At 35.5% G+C, this 18,686-nt stretch overlaps 1 protein-coding gene across 1 annotated transcript in view; it reads right to left on the bottom strand.

Moving 5' to 3' along the window:
• cdh4 (cadherin 4, type 1, R-cadherin (retinal)) overlaps positions 1-18,686 on the bottom strand; it is a 317,548-nt gene that overhangs the window by 198,198 nt on the left and 100,664 nt on the right. The window lies entirely within an intron of this gene.

Below are 18,686 nucleotides of genomic sequence, written 5' to 3'. Positions count from 1 at the left end.
GAATTAATCAAATGATTGCCTTTATTAGTCTTTAGAATCATTCATTAAACCGATTTGTTCAAAACCACTGGTTCATTCAAATGACTGTAAATAAAGGAGTCACTGAATCATTCATTTAACCAACTCATAAAAAAAGATGTATTCAAATGACTGTAAATATAAACGGGCTGTTGAGTAATTCCCTCAAACGATAAAAGAAAAATGATTCATTCAGTTATTAAATCATTCATTTAACCAATTTATTCAAGCACAACTATTTGTTGAGAAATAATGATTCCATCAATCAATCATTTAATTCAACCCCCCTGGATGGCTGTATGAATCACAGAATCATTCATTCAACAGTTTTAAAAGAAAAAAAAAGCAGTGATTGCCTGAAGTCGCAAAAGTTGATTCTTCTTTGGCTTTGTTTGTAACTTTCTTTTAGAGAAGCAAAACTACACAAAGTAACTGGCAACATTTTTAGTATTATTAAACCAGAAATATTATCTTCTTGCCAAATCATAGCCAATATTATTGAACAACAGCACCCTTGCTTCTGTGATAATGCTTAAAATTACAATATTATTATATAATAGTATAAAATAAAATAATAATTGAGAATAACCCTGAGCTTGAATGTCCAAACAACTTTTCCAAGGTTTTCCCTTTTCATTTTTGTTGTATATTTCCAGAGTTACACTTCCCTCTCTAGGCAAAATAGGTAAGGGGAATTGAATTTCAAAAGAGCCAGCTCGACTGACTGCATCTTCTTTGGGCTGAAATACAGTTTTGTCTCTAAATTATGAATTCCTTCACCTGCGAATACGCAACCCATGTTTCAAAACTTCTGTATGTGGAAAATCATACACAGACAAAATCCAGAGTGCTGAAGGTCTTTCAAACAATGTTCCTTTATTCTACATGAATAACAATTTCTCATTTATTCAGTATCTCATCCCCCACTGCTGCGAATTCAGGCAGTTCCTCTCTCCTCCCCAAGGCTTCACGCAGACTCATTGGCACACAATCTGGGCATTTTGGCATGGATGCAGACTCGAACGCTGTGTCTGAACTCTCGCCCATGCCTAAACCTTGTAGCGCTCACCAGGAGATGACTAACAATCACTGTTACGATTTCAGACTCCCAGCACGTACGGGGCAGACTTAGCCAACTGTAAGACATCAAGGAACTTGCTTCTACCCTGAAAGAAATCTTAAAAATACATTTGAATAATGAACTAAGAAACGCTCCTCTGCCGATGATTCATTCGAGATGCAGACACACGTTTAGGTTCAATTAAGCGGCATCTGCCTGAAGAAAATAATTGTATAAAACATTTTCAGCATTCCAAGGACCCACTCAGCCTTTCCTGTCTACACGCTGTCTGTTCCCTTGAGTCACGAGCCCCCGTTATGTGTTTAAATCACTCTTGCTTGATGACTATACATGCGCTCTTTCATACATCCTCGAAGTGGAAAGGTCATCTTCATTTATTTCTCTTTCTGAAAATACAGATTACTCTGTTCAAAAGTGTTTTCGGTCAATGCTTGCATAGAGCACAATACCCAAACTAAAGCCATTGTGAATGTTTTCTATGAACCGTGCAGAACGCAAGCTCTGCTTTACATCTCGCCACTCGGGTTTTGTAGAAATGTGACAGAGCTTTGTGGTCTCCAAAGATCCTCTGCAACACATTACTGAGCACATTCTTAACAATACAGAGACAATATAATTCAAACTGAGTTAATGAACGAGCAAATGTACCAAAAAAAAGTTTCATTTTAAGAGCAAAAGTAATGCTCTATTCTGCTGGGTCTTGTTAAAACAAGCAGGAGAAAGAATGAGAAAGAAGACGGTGCAAAGAAATATATCTACCAACATAACGTTTCCACAACAAAAACATGAATAATTCATTGCACAAATGGCAACAAACAATATTCCGTTCCACATGGATTTCTGTATTAATTGGAGTGAGCGTAGTGAGAAGTAGAAATTTCCATGTTCCTCCATGTCTTTCTCCCTACTGGAGAGAAAGCCGGAAAGTTGGCTTTATACAAATTAATTAGTTGTCTGATTATGAAAAACAACAATGGACTTTATTGTTTTTGTTTGTTTTGATTAATTATTACTAATGGGTTGCGTGCAGAATAACAATGAGGTAAAAGGTTCTTGATTGCTTAAATAAGCAGAAGTGCACTGCTGAAGGTTTAGGTCGTCGGAAATAAACATCATTCTGGGGATTGTTTGCGCTATTTGAGCTTCTCTAGTAATGGAACATACATTGCTTGAATGTTTATAGTCACATTATTGATAGGAGATTTGAACCCTACCACATCAGCACGTGTGTGGATCTTTTTTCCTGTCTGGATAATGCATTCAGCCACAAAAATGTCGTCTGGATACATGCCAAAGTCAGAGCGGAAAAATCCAGCATGTTTGCTTTAATAAATTGCTGTTGTCTATTACTGATTATTTATGTGCAAGAGGATTAGCCAATAATATACTATACGCAAATATGTCACGGCTGAACATACCATTGGACATGTTAAACGTGCGCTCTTGTGCTGGGGGAAATAAGCCTCAGTACTCAAGGGGGCAGTAGAGTTCCCTTCAAATGTCTTTGCAACCACACTAAATTGTTAGATCGGACCCAACCATAACCTTAAACAGTATTATACAGGTAGCTAGCTATATAAACGCCAAATATTTCTAACTGTTGCTCTGACAAAGAACTGGCCATAGAGGAAAACATTTTGTTAATGCCTGAAATAGCGACCATTGTGGGGTAGAGGTTCATTTACATTCTATTGTCAACTGTGGAAACACACAAAAGTCACTTTCAAACCAAGGAACTTTCTATTGGTCAACACTGCGAATTCCTGCGACAAAATTGGTGTGAAATCTGCATGGGAAAATCGTTCGCTCTCGCAGAAATACAGGTTCTGTGAATTCCTGTTGAAATACCTGGAATATGGCCACAAAAATACAATGAACAAAATTAAACACACCACCGACTCCAACATAAGAACGCACCTTGCACTTTCGTCCTAAATTGCCATATGACACATTTTGGAACGGAACAACAGCTGCCCGAAAACATAGCATTTGCATTTACATAAAGTTTGTTTCTGTCCTTAAAGGGTCAGTTCACGGCAAAATGAAAATATTGTCATTATTTTTATTTTTTATTTTTTTTGGTTTAACTTAAAAAATAAGTAACCTGGTTGCCTTAAAATGTTGAGTTTATTTAAATAAAAATTGAGTTGATACAATTAAGGAAATCAGTTTAATAAATAGAAACTACAAATATTATTGTATCTGAACCACATGAAACAATGGATAAATCATGAAATTAGCACAATTGGGCATGTTTCACTGCGTCATCACAAATAAAACACATTATTACCCAATATGCTTACAAACTCGTTTAATAATATTTGAATAAAGGTTGTCGATTCTCAAAAATTTTCATTGTATTAACTCAAATTTTTAATTTCAATGAACTTACCCTCACACACCCTCATGTTGTTCCAAACACGTAAGACCTTCGTTTATCTTCAGAACACAAATTAAGATATTTATACCCCTTCATAGAATTGCCAACATAACTGCAACTTTCAAGGCTCAGAAAGGTAGTAAAGACATTGTTAAAATAGTCCATGTGACTTCAGTGGTTCAATGTTATGAAACGACAAAAATGCATTTTACACGCAAGAACAAACAAAAATAACGACTTTACTCAACAATCTATTTCTTCCGTGCCAATCTCCTATGCGATTCACGAATGCACCACAACGCATGCATGTGGTCATGGGATTGTGCTCGGCCAATAGTGAGCTAGCGTTCAGTTGTAAAACCCAGAAGTGCTGTACTTTGTTAATAGCCCAACAAAGGGCCTGTCCCAAAGAAATGGCACACTTCATGTGCATTTCGCGTGTATATGATACGCACTTTATGGCCATAAAGTGCGTATCATATGCACACGAAAAACCGTGTACCATACGCACGCCGAAACTCATTTTGGCGTATACATTCCATGAGATTGCAAACTCGTACTATTTATACGCATGACCATGAGATCGTGTTGCATTTGGGACAGGGTCAAAGTGAAAAGTGTAAGAGAGTGACAGGGAAGAGAAGAGATTGTCGAATATAATCATTATTTTTGTTTGTTTTTGCGCACAAAATGTATTCTCATCGCTTCATAACATTAAGGTCGAACCAATGTAGTCCCATGGATTATTTTAACAAGCAATTAATGAAAGAATTTTCATTTTTGAGTGAACTAACTCTTAAACCTGTTGAAAAGACCAACATTGTTTGTCACTAGCATGTTTTTACTAGGCTTCTTAAAGGGTTAGTTCAGCCAAAAATGAAAATTCTGTCATCATTTACTCACCCTCAAGCTGTTCCAAACCTTATTGTTTTTTTCATCGGTTGAAGAATTTTTTAAGAATGTGTGAAACCAAACAGCTTATGGTCCCCCTCCCCCCCAATTCAGTGTAAATCATTGGGATAAATCAACTGTTTTGTTACCAACATTCTTCATAATATCTCCTTTTATGTTCAACAGAATAAAAAAAAAAGAGTAAAATATACCTTTAGCTAGCTTAACAGTACTGGTTTTGCTGGTGAACACCAAGAAAATCCATGCTGGTCTTTTCCACAGGGTAGGCTTTATGTTGATCTTAAGGATCTAGCTTTCAGATAATGCGAGGATAGAAGTACAAACCATATTCTGAACTGAAGTCCAAAGTGACCAAATAACAGCACTTTCAATCTAATAACCAGGCTCAGTAGGTCTGGAGCATGCATGCATCATCTCATATCGCTAAACCTTAGCAATTGTGGGCACAGCCTCTCTCTGTCATGTGACACAACATAAAAGAAGTAATATCCTGTAGGTGTGACATGGTTAAATCCGGCCGTGTGCAACCGTAGAGCAGATCAGGAGGATTTCACACATTCAGCGAGGTAATCGAAAAGAGTCTCCACAAACATACACACACACACACACATGGCAGAGGTAACGGAACAACAGAGGGATGCACGTACAGCACAAACAGATTGTGAGGGTAATTCAATTTCCTGCTGCAGCACTGAGGCTCAAATGGTCTCCATCAGTGGTTCAATCAGCGGCTGGTTCTGTCATTTCCCCAGCTGGACTCTCACCTCGTCTCACGCATTGAAGGGATGCACCCGGACCAGCGCTGATACTCCAGCAAAATACTAAAGTACAGAGCTAGCACTTTAGACGATACAGTAGAATTCTGTGATAAGACAGCACACGGACTGTTAAACCTGTTGTTGCAACATAAAGGACGATACACCCTTTACAGCATAGCTAAAGGAATGCTGCTGAAAAAGAACTTTGCTGTAAATTTGTAGCAGGGTATCCTCTATATATATATATATATATATATATATATATATATATATATATATATGGCGGGAAGTCTTGTTCTCCAGTGTTTACATGAACCCTACATCAGTGTTTGGAAATTCTAAGATAGGCAGCGGACGTTTTTTAATTCATAAAAAGATTAAATTGCTACATCACAGGCGCAGTATAGCCACAGGAACAGATGATTCAAGAAGTAATGTACATTTACAAAATTACAGAGGTAAGAAGTCATTCCAGCAAGCCAACCTGAAGATGAAAAATGATTACAATGCCACATGAACAGTGCCACAGGGGTAAAAAGGTTCTTTTTTTTTTAGTATGTTATCGAACTACAGTAAAACGGTTCCAACTTTGCAGCTTGGAATTGGGGTTGTGCGCTTCACCGCGACGGCTGCTCTATATATCTCATTAAAATGAGCTGTAGTCCATCATATCGCCAAATGCTTTCACATTTAAAGCTAATTTGCGCTGAAATGCTACATAAAATACTGTAATAACCTGTTTTAATCTGTAAGCTACATAGAGACTATAATATTAAAAGCCTTATGGTCAAATCTGACATTGTGATTCTTAGCACAAAGGCCTAACTAGACACAACTGGTGCTGATCCAGACTTTTGGATTCAATAACTTCTGCAAATTAAGAGAACATAGACGTCTGACCATATGGCTCGCTGATTTTTGGACGAAAGTAAGCATAAATTCTTGCAAAGCTAAGATGCTCATAATATGCCTGCTTTGTCAGGAGCAAATTAATGCAATGCTGGTAAGATATTATTCTTTTTTTTTTGGTAAGAAACTGCTGATGAACAATATTTATGAGTAAATCAACTGAACCTCATGTTATTAAGTTTCATCTATGAATGCAATATCACGCTCCCTTAGTGCAGTTTTCACGATCTAAAAAAAACAAAAACAGAGATAAGAGATACATTTTCTTGCATCAGTGTTGACTGGTGGCCAGTATAAAAATGCTTTCCTCGTCTCTCTCAGGAGGAAATATTTGAATGTTTTGATGTCCGTACTGCACATCAACGCATTTTGGCACCACCAGGCAAAATATTTTCCCTTGTTTTTATATGCGCTTGCATGTTTGTTTTTATGAGAGTGTTCTATATGCGTTTCTTTGACTAATTAGAAATGAAGGGTAGTCAGCCACAGTTTGAGGCTCCCCCCACGCTAATGTCACAAACAGAGGAGAGAAAAGTCTAAAAATCACGCTTGGTGCCAAACCAACACTGGCTGTGGCAGATTTTATTTATTTTTTTAAATCCAGTTCCCTTTGTGCTGTTCAAGAATAGAAAGATGAAAACAGAAAAAAAAAATCATCTGTTTGAAAGGTATTTTGGTAGATGTGTCAGAAAAGAATGAGCTCAGAGAAAAGGAGGTAAACAGTGCATTTACAAACACTGCAACACAAATTCTCCTGACTACCAACAGAGAGAGATCTCCAAAGGCTAGTAGGGGGCCAACAGCTTCATCAGCAGATTTTGTTATACACAATCATTGAATTCTTTTTCACTCGTTGCCTGCTGTTTTGACAAACATTCAAAATTGGATGAGAGTCAATATGAGAGTTCTGCAGTCATATGTCTTACTGTCACACTGTTATTTTAAGTCACCATCAAGGAAAGTGGAGGATTTTGTATTTATCCACTGCATCACACACACCACTTGAGCTGCTTTAAAATATAAAATAACCAAAGTTATAACCAAAAAAAATCTTTAAAATAAAAGATCTAGTTCCGCATTTTTAAAAATAAAAAATAAATAAAAATGTGTATAGTAAAATAATATAGTATAGCATAAAAAAACAAACATTTATTATTATTATTTATTATTACTATAACTTTAGAACTATTATTTGATTTAACAATTAAAAAAAAAACAATGTATAGATATTTTATATTATATATATATATATACATATATATATATATACATACATATATATATATATATATATATATATATATATATATATATATATATATATATATATATATATATATATATATATATATATATATATATATATATATATAACAATGATTATAATAAACAAATAAATAAATAATACAAAGTTATTATTATTAAACAAATAACAAATATGTATCAATATTTTACACTGAATAAACATTTTAATATAATAATAATAATAATAATAAACAAATTTTTCAATTTTTATTACTTTATTAAGTAACAACAACAAATAAATGTAAATATTGAAATATATAATACAAATACAAATACAAATACTACTACTACTACTACTACAACTACTACAGATAATAATAATAATAATAATAATAATAATAATAATAATAATAATAATAATAATAATAATAATAATAATAATAATAATAATAATAATAATAATAATGCCAATACTAATACTAATACCAATTAAACGTTTATTTTTATTTTACTCAACAACAATGTATAGGTATTTTACATTAAATATATTCTAATATAATAATAATAATAATAATAATAATAATAATAATAATAATAATAATAATAATAATAATAATAATAATAATAATAATTAAAAAATAAATATAATAATAATAATAATAATAATAATAATAATAATAATAATAATAATAATAATAATAATAATAATAATAATAATAATAAATTATTTATTATTATAAAATACAGCCATTAATATTATTATTATAACTATTACTCAAGATGTACTATTTAGTACACAATAAGCAAGCTAAAAATTAATAATAGACGCACATGCATAATTCAACATCATCATCACAAACATAGCGTATTTGCTCATCAATATTAATTATAAGACATTTTGTCCATTAGTCCTAACTGATTTTGCTGAAAGGCAGATGTTAAGTAGGCACTAGGCATATATTACAATTACACTTCACCCTTTTGTTTTTATTTTTTGTCCTGTGGCTTGTAAATTCAAGTGACGTCTCAGCGATTACCGCTTAAAGCTTGAACTGCCATTTTACACAGCGAACCAAGCAAAACAAAACTCTTAAAATATAATGATCTTCTCTCAAATCAAGAAGCAAAGGTGAACTTTTAAAATCGGGGAGGAAATATCCGCCGGCTAAATTGGTTGCTACGGTTGATTGCCATCGCATCATTATATAGTGCTCAATGTAAAACAGTGTCTCTGTGGTGGGTATGTTTAGGGTCCACAGTCAGTAAACGATTGTGCATGCATATTCAGTCTTATTTCTGCGTCTCTCAGTCACTTTCTCTCTCCCTGCCCCGTCTTTTCTCTTTCCCTTCATCATGCAGTCGGAGCCTGTGGGCACAGTGTGGGAGATAGTGCAGTAAGCTCTCCTCTCCTCTCTCTAATCTCATTTCCCACTGCCTGGATTAAACAAATGTCTGTCATTACCGCTCACTGGTGGAGGGGAGGAGGGTTTAGGGTCCACAGGAGCGGCAGAGAAAAAGGGAGGGTGGGAGTGACAGAACGGCAAGAGAGGGAGACAGAGAAATGGAAAATAAAATAACTGGAAGAAAAAAGCGAGAGCAGGTACTAAAGAGACCATCAAATGAGGGACCCAGGGAGATAGCGAGAAATTGAGACAAAATAAGAGCGAGTGATGGAGCGGGAGACTGAGAGGGAGATATTTTCAGAGCAGTCTTCTCTTACTTTCGACAAACCGCTCACTCTAACTGCCCACAGATGGGCCGGGCCATAACAGAGCCAAACACCCCTGAAAAGAGCTGCACAATATTGTACGGACATAGGAAAAACTGACATTGAAAATAAAAAAATTAATAAAAAAATATATGCCATGAAAATATTGAAATATGAAGAAATACAGGAATGTTCACCAGACAGAATGACTCATTCTAAAATGAGTGGAGAGATTTTGTTATTGTGAAATAAAACAATTTTTTGAGTGCTTTTAGGGCTGAACGACGTGGGAATTTATTTTATTATTTGTGTACTCACACAAACCTGTTACCAAAAAGTGAAGAGTTCACACTCTACATAGGGTGCGGTGCGATTTGTGAAAAATGCAGCGGGCAGGATGTTTTTAAACATAAATCACAAACCACAGAGGGTATTTTGCGCATCTGTTAAAAGCCCCTTTCACACAGAGCATTGATCCCAGAAAATTGCCATAGAATTGCTAGAGTGCCTTCTGTGTGAACGCGAACACATCCCGGGATCGATGAAACAATATTGGACCGTTTTGAAAAAAGGAATATTTTAATACATCTTTACATTTCAATTCAAGTTCAATTTTGAAGCTTTTTATAAAACAAAACAAAACAAAACAAAAAAAGTATTTAATAAAAAGATTCCTAATTTTCATAATTTTCAAACGTTCACCCTTTAAGGAGTCTGAGCTGATTTTGGAGCCCTTTAGAAGTTGACATGCTCTGACATTATGTGCTTTGACATTTCAGTTGTGTATAAACACATTAATGGCAAAAGTGTAATTACACTGTATTCAGCACAAACTGTGCTACCTTAATATGCGAGAAACATGTATGTACATGCTTGTATTTTTGAGACAATAATGTTCATGCGTAGGTTTTGAAAAAAAAATGAAGGCCTCAAAACACGCAATAGATATGCAGCCACAATACTTTAGAATAATGGATGTTGTTGCCTAGAGTTTTTGCTTCAAACTGTATTAGAGAATCATTGAGCCAGCTAATTCACATAATACAATACATTGATTTAAATTTTGTAAGACACTTTTTCGTTACAAAGGCGAAGAGGCGTGAACGATCATGAATATATATATATATATATATATATATATATATATATATATATATATATACCTGAGACACAAAAGACCCACATAAAGAATTAGCTTCAGGTATGTGTCTGAGATGGAGCTGAGCAACAGGACAAAGGAAATATGTTTTGTTGTAGTTTATTCAGAATATAGTCAACAAAGGCACATCACAAAGGCCTATTATATTTTAAATTACCAAAAGCATTTGACTACACTGAAAAAAATGCTCTTCATATTTATATATTTGTTTCTTGTTTTCAGTCCAAATATCAAAAAATTAAATCAAGATTCAATTACAAGATAAGTAAAATAACATTGGTATTGGTTCTTGTTTTCTAAATCTAAATTTGTGAATTTTTAGGGTAAAACAAGAAAAATGCTCTTCCCTTTTTTTTGGAGGGGGGGGGGGTGCGTAATTAATAATGAATTGAACACAATTCATTATTCAGTAAATGCAAGTAACTGAATAATTGGTAATAATGAATGTACAAGTAAAATATTTGGGATGTAAATCAACATATTCCAATGCAATTATGATTGCAAAGAGTATAGGATGAATTCAGGTTGATTGGGACACTTTTTTCCCAGACCTTTTATTTTGCAGAGCGTCCCCCAAATGTCTGCAAGCGCTGGGCGAAACTCGGCACTTTGCACGCGGGCAGATCACGGTCCGGTGAATCGCTGTATCATGGGCTGCACGCATGTGGAAAAGCAATGTCATTATGGGCCTGGTAGTGCATTTATTTATTAAATTACATCACACTATGCCATGTCACGATATCAATTTATTTTCATAAATCGTCCAGCCCTCGCCCTGAATGGAAACAGAGAAAAGAGACTGAAACGAAGAAGATCTGACAGTAAGACAGAGAGCGAAACACCCCCCCCCCACCCCCACCCGCCCGCACTCCCGTCGGTAAGAAAAATTGCCAGCATGTGGTAACACTTCATCAGAACACCCAGTGGCAAGCCTTCCACCATCATCAACCAATCCAATGTCTTTTTCATTGAAAAAAAGCAACTCTCCCACTATCAGCACATAAAGAGCGGTTATACACTCAAGGTGCAACTAAAGCCCAAAGGGGGTCTGTTCGACTGCATCTATAGTTAGTCCGCTTGGGGTTCATTTCAACATTACCGTCCCCTTTTCACCTGCGGTCTGTTTACAGCCCGCTGGCAGAGAGACGTTGTCAATCCTGATAGAGTTTATATTCCATATTTCAAAACAGACATTTAGATCCACAAAGGGCCCATTGAGGCTGAAATGGTGTGAATCCATTTCACCACGGGGAGGGGGCGGTCGACATAACGCGGTCGCATTCGTCCTCCCCGCCTCCGTCTGGTTTATTACACTGCACCTGACTGGCTGGAGGTCCCGGCTGATGGACCTTTAAGTATTTAGGACTACGAGAGCAGAAATAATTTCCCTCCGAGGGAATGCTCGCTCCAGGTCAGTGGAAGGTAGTCTGACCGTGGATGACTCACAAGAGGTTTTCTTTTCCGCAGCATTCCAAACACAATGGCCTGTGAAAGCAGAAGGAGACACGGAAGCGCGAATCATTCGACTTTATTTCGCTATTCAGATCTCGTCGGGGGGTCTAATCAGCAGTAATCTCGTCAACGGAATTACTGACAAAAATGTTTGCTGACAAATGTAATTTTTTTTGTCAGTGATGAAGAGTTATAGCACGCTATTGACGAAAATATGGTGTGAAAAAACAACACTGAAGGATATTAAGGAAAGAAATAGAAATGTTGTCATTTACTCGCCCCCATGCCATTCCGGCTCAGTAACATTTTCTTGCTTCTCTGAAACACAAAAGATCTTATGCAAATGTCCTTAGGCAGCTTTTCTATACAAGGAGAGTGGATAGGGATTTAAAATGCAAAACCAAAAAACAATAATATATGATATATAATTTGCTTTGATTTTTTTAAATGTATTGTGACACAAAGCTATCACACACATTACTGTTCAAAACTTTAGGGTCACTAAGATGTTTTTAAAAAGTTGTGCATGGAAGTTTATATCTTCAGAAGACCTTATTGTAGTTATCATACCATACATACCAGAAGGGAAAAAAAGTTCAACAGTGTTACATAGTTCAACACGATACATTTTTTGTCTTTTTTGGAGCTTGCGATGTCAAATCCCCAAGTGTCAATGAATGGAAAAGCTGCCTTAGGACATTCCTCCTTTGTGTTTCACAGAAGAAAGAAAATAATACAGGGTTAGAATTGCATGGGGTGAGGAAATGATGACAATGTTTTCATTTTATTTCACTATACCTTTAACAATGCATTCATGTTTTGACAGAGGAAATCTAGAAACAACTGATCCAAATAATCTAATCATAGCATGCTGTTTATTGATTCACTTGATCTAAAAGAGCTGAAGAGTGAACTCATCCATTCTGATTCATTTACTCAAACACATCCTATACACAGTACGTGATTATATTTCCTGTCTCCACAAAATAAATGACAATTTAAATCTAGTAATACATCTAAATTAACAATAAATGCATAGGTGAACTCACACATTCAGACCACCATATAACTTAGTTCATATCGCACTGTGAATACATTGCTGCAGTAACAATACAACTACATACAGTATAATGCAATATCCATAACTCATAAAATTATGTTTAAAGGTGTTTTTATAAAATAGAACAAGACCTTAATATTGAGAAACTTACATTTTAGGCACAGCATTGTCAGGGTTTTATTTATGTATGTTTAGCTTTATTATGTTTGGTTCTGTTTTTCCTGTTCCCTGTCATTAGTTCCCATATAGCCGTTAATGAGTTAGACACTGTTCCCACTGATCACCCTCCCTTGTAATCCTTCAGTTCCTTAAGCCTTCCGTTCATTCAGGTCTTTGTTTGGTGACTTCGGTTTTGTTTATGTTTAGGCGTTTTTCATTTATTCTCCTTTATTATTAGATATCTGCATGCTATTATTATTGTTATTAATTTAAAGCGATAGTTCACCCCAAAAAATATATATATTTTTTTCTCATGATTTACTTATCCTCAAGCTAGGTGTATATGACATTCTTTTTTCAAACAAACATAATCAGAGTTATATAAAAAATGTCCTGGCTCTTCCAAGCATTATAATGACATTGAATGGGAGCCCAAAATTTTAAGCCCAAAAAAGTGCATCCATCCATTATACAAGTACTCCACACAGCTCAGGGGGTTAATAAAGACCATTTGAAGTGAATCAAAGGGTTTTTTTTTGTAAGATTTTTTATTTATTTTTTAAACTCAATACAGTGTGGTGTGGGGGTTGTTCCATGTCAGATGGAGGGGGGGGGGGGGATTGGGTGTTATTAACATTGTAAAATTTCACATTTAAAGAAATCTAGTATTTGACCATGTCTAACATTTATTCAAATGTACACAGCAAATTACTGAGGGATAAAAACCTGGTGTTGGGCATCTAGTGATAAAATCTGGTGTTAATTTACAAATATTATATGCTTTATCACTTGTTTAGTGTTAAAGCACAGTGTTTCCTTTGGGTGATAAAGCACAGTGTTTCCTTTGGGTGTTAACAATCAACATCTGCGCATGTGCAGAGCATTTTAAATTTCCCAGCTCATCCTTCGGTCTCTCCATCTTTATGGATTTCCCTGCACACACAACGGTTACAAGGACAAGGTATAGTATAGTATTATTATCTTATCAACTTGTGATTTATTAATGAGCTTGTATAATGAGTAATGTAGCCGATGTGGATGACTTAACTCTTAACTCGTTTTTTTTTTTTTTTACCTCAGTTTAAATTTAGCGCGCTTTTGATCCGCCATTCAGTTTAACATAACTGAATAACCCCCACTAACACACTAAATTCGTTAATGGAGGACGAGATTTACGTAAGTGACTTAATTTCGTTGTATTAATTTTGTAATAATGTTGCAGCATTAACATTATGTGTCATTTTTTAACTCACTGGACTTGGATAGTTATTTCTTCTCATTTGGCATAACGTATCTTTAGGGCTTCCAACCTTTATAAGACCGTTTATATCTTTCACCCCGTAACTACGAGTTAATTCTGGTGTTTTGAAATGTCATTCAAATGAGAAAGCAGACGTTAATCGAATGAATTAATTGCTCTTAATTTTTTTTTTCTTGTGTGACGCCGGGGCTCGATCCCTGGCCGAGCACCCACGGATAGCACGGTCCATCATTGTCGGCGCTGCGCATACTGATCGGCCTGCAACATTTTGCGAGTGAAATGCTCTGTGTGTTCTAGCAATCTTCTCGTTGTACTTTGATAACATACGCCGACCATTCTGTACAGCGCTCCAAAATGTCGAAAACATCGTAGGACACGCTTTTCTTCATGAACTGCTTCAGTCATATAGAAACTCAAGATCGAGTACGAGTGTGCAATGTCGTGGAATGTATACGCCAAAACTCATTTTGGCGTGCATATGATACGCTGTTTTTTGCGTGCATATGATACGCAATTTATGGCGTATTATACATACGAACCCCCCACCCCACTACCCTAAACCTACCCAAGAGAGCGTGTCATATATACGCCATAAAGTGCGTATCATATGCACGCCGAAATGAGTTTTGGCGTATACATTCCACGACATTGCACACTCATACTATTTGACATTTTTCGTCTTATTTTGTATTAGTTGAGCAGACATGCATTAGTGCCCTTCCATGCGCGATTTTTTCTGTACAACTTAGTTCTAGCCCTTTCTAGTTGTAGTATTGTAAATCTGTAACAGTAGTGCTTATGTTTTGAATATAACATTTTCTTGCTATGTGTTGGTATAAAGATAACCTGAAGTAAAACACAAAGTGACCTGATTATTTTGAGTCTTTTAGTTTGCTTTCTGCTTTGGAGGATTTTTGTTTCATGGAATATTGTTTATTATTGCAGAAGGAAACCACTTAAGGCCACAATCTATGTATGCCCTTGGCATTATTACTCTACAAACCTAAACGATCCTGAAAGGAAGACAGGCTATGTAAGTATCTCTGCTTGTTGATTGAAGATGTTTGAAACTTTATATCTTAGATTTTTTTAATGTGTTTGTTTTAACCAAATGTGTCTCTTTAACAGGAACGATACTATGTGTTTGGATCATTTTGAGGAGCGCTATCAACGCCAAGATCGTGGGATCGATGAATTGGGAAAGCAAGAACTGAAAAAATGTAAAAATGCGTACATTGAATGCAATGTAAGTCGCTTTGGATAAAATCATCTGCCAAATGTAAATGTATTAATTTATAAAGGAATAGTATTTTTTATCAGAATGAATTACAAACCAGACAGTTTTTTAACATTAAGGTTGATTTAATATATACAATGTTGAATTTTTGTATTTTCAATTAAAACATTACTTGAGGAATGTTTCTTTGTTTAATCTTGTTTGAAACGCAGTAGAGATTTATCATGGTAAGATGTTATAGCATTGGAGTATAACAAGAAATTGTTTTATTCAGTTGTATGTGTGACTACAATGGCTTTACTGTAGCGATTCCCGGCGAAAGCAAGAACTGACAAAAATGTTTTTTTTTAATTAAAAATGGTATTGAATGCAGTGTAAGTCGCATTGGATAAAAGTGTCTGCCAAATACATAAATGTAATGGAATTGATATATTACAATTTCAATAAATATTCAAATAAATTTGTAGTCACTTGATTTTTTTGGGGAAAAAATAAAATAATATATATAAATTGTTTTAAATTTCATTCACAGTGCCATTTTAGTATTTAAGTATTTACATTAAATAAACATTAAATACACTGGGTGTGTGAGATTAATCACCATAAAGTGTTAAATGTACACTTATGAGTAATACATTTCTCAACACCTTGAGTGACTAAAAAGAAACACTAACACAGTGTTTGTATAACGAACACTTTCGTCAGTGTTGTTTTAACACTAGCAAAGACGGACCTGTATGTTCACCCGGAAAGTGATAATTTTAACACCCGTGGTGATAAATCTCCCAACATGTTTTTTGCTGTGTATAACCTACAAATAAGTAGGAAGTTATGATCTGCAATACTTGGATAATTTTCAGTTTTGGGTGAACTATCCCTTTAATAAATGTTTATACAGTATGTTGCATGTTTATGTCATTTGGCACAACATTTTTGTAATCTGTAAAAATGTTAACATTTCAAAGTAAAAATGCTCAGGGCCCGGTTTCCCGATAATGCTCACTCTTAGCACTCTAAGAAGACTCGAAAAGATATATCTTACCAAAGTTGTTCATGTTCCTAAGTATGTTCCCTGAAGTGTCTCTTAGGAAGCTTCTTAACACGCTGCCTCTAAGAATGACTTAACAAAGGCGCTGTCCCAAGTGAAGGTGCTGAATCGATTGCACAGAGATCGATTTTCCACTTCACGCGAAGGTGCATTATGGCTTTAAGAAAGACAACACGTTCTAAGCAAATTAAACATTCCTCAAATTATTACAGTAACATGTATTTCAACATAGTTTAAGTTATCCGATATGTTGTGAAGGGTAGACGGGTATCCCTTGCTAATCATCCACCCTCCTTACTTCTAAAAATTATGTAATACACTTTTATATTAATGGTACACTCTAAAAAATGATGAGTTCATTTTAACACAATGTATTGGCCTGTATCCATTAAAATGAAAATGATCTTAAAATGTCCATAACATAAAATCATTGTTTTTATTTTGTACTGTACTGCGCTGATTTCTAAGGACTGCTGCACAGTGGCGGCGACTAGCGTCTTGAGCTTAAACAACGCTAAGAGAGCGCTACGAATGGTCCAGACCAACCTTACGAAAGTGTGACTTACATAAGATATACTTAGCGTACGAACGTTTCGGGAATCGTGCCATAGGGTTAAGAGAGAGGTTAAGGAATAGGTTAAGAACTACTTAGCGATAAGAACGTTTTGGGGAACCGGGCCCAAAATATTAATCAAATTTACAGGTAAAAACAACAACAACAATGACTAGACCAACAACAGCAAAAAGAACTTAGGATGTGCAGGCTAACTGAGTACACAATTTCTGATCTCGCTAAAAAGGCAGAGACAAATACACAAGCCACTAGCAATGAGGCATGTCAAAAGTCCTTCCGAAAACTTTACCCAAACCCATTTAACAAGTACTGGAGGCAACGTCGCACCGATCTTTTCCACATGTTCACAACGCCACATCTAATTCTTTATCTTTAGGCTTGATTCATTGACTGTGGGATCCTGTTCCTCCGATGTTCTCCTCCCTGCTCTCTTTCAGTTAGCGCCTCCTCTTAAATGGCTAGAAATCCATTGCCCTGCTTGTGCCTGTCCCAACGGGCTCTGCACTGATTTTAATGAACAGGATGGAGTGGATGAAGAGAAAGAAAGAGCAAGAGAAAGAGCTGCAGGCTGCAGAAAGATCGTTAGAGCTTTAAGCTCCATTTCAAGACCTCCCTTCTGAGGTCTTACGGCTCTCGCTTTCTGTCTTTCTCACTGGTCATGATGAAAGTGAAATAGAAGTGCTGAATACGAAGAGCAATTTAGAGAACAGAAGCGGAAAACAAAAGCCGCGAGTAGCCCAAGGGCACTACATTGGCCTTTGAGCAGGGCAGCAGTTCATACTTTTGACACAGCCTCCTCAGATCTAAACCGAGAATGTTTAAAAAAAACAAAACAAGCAGTGACGATCTGTGTCAAAGTGTGAAAATTCAAAACATTGTGATTCAAAACACAAATGTGAATTGTTACAGGAAAAAAAAACCCTGCCAGTATTAGAGCAACTCAAACTAGCTCAAACATGGGAACTGCAATGTAGAATGATTTTTAATGCACATTTCCTCCACTTTGGAAGACTTATAACCACTTGATATTATCCACCTTGGATGGGATAAATTAAATGATTCATGTTCGATAAGAGTCATGCAATTCAAAAAGAACAAAGCATTGTATAAGAGAACCTCTAAATGTAACGCTCATTCACTATGGCAATAACAGCTCTGCTGAGCGCATGCAATTCAATCCTCTGCCACATCTTATTTCAATAAAAGCAATGGCGTGAAAAAAACAACAACAAAAAAAAACACAGATCAAATCATGTATTTTAAATAGTAACCACTCCAAAAGTAAAAATCTTTCATTCTCCTTTCTCTTCGGGTTTAAGCTTATTGGTATACATATTTTTGTACTTGTTTGTCTTGCTTGGTGTGTTTTTCCTATATGGTGTTGTGTTTAAAGTTTGTGATTCATAATGCAGGGATGTGTCTAGTGTTTGACAGTGCATTTTATTCTAACAAACAGCACTATACACACAAATATAAATAACACTGAGAAATATGCGCGCTGTTGTTGTCAAATGTCAGAGTAGCAAGTAATCAAGAGATATTGAGTAAAAAAGCACGATTGCAATATTTGATAACGCTTTCATACACAACACACCCTTAATATAGAACAACTTACATTTTAGACACAGTATTGCAATTTACCTGGTTTCTTTTCATTTCGAATATGAAAATATTTCCAAACAAAGCCACAACAGAAGCATTGTGTGTCTCCACCAACTAGCAGTA

This window comes from Pseudorasbora parva, chromosome 22, assembly GCF_024679245.1.
Source record: "Pseudorasbora parva isolate DD20220531a chromosome 22, ASM2467924v1, whole genome shotgun sequence".
NCBI lineage: Eukaryota > Metazoa > Chordata > Actinopteri > Cypriniformes > Gobionidae > Pseudorasbora > Pseudorasbora parva.
Note: the sequence above shows the minus strand (reverse complement) of the source record. Positions and strands in the feature narration are given on the sequence as shown.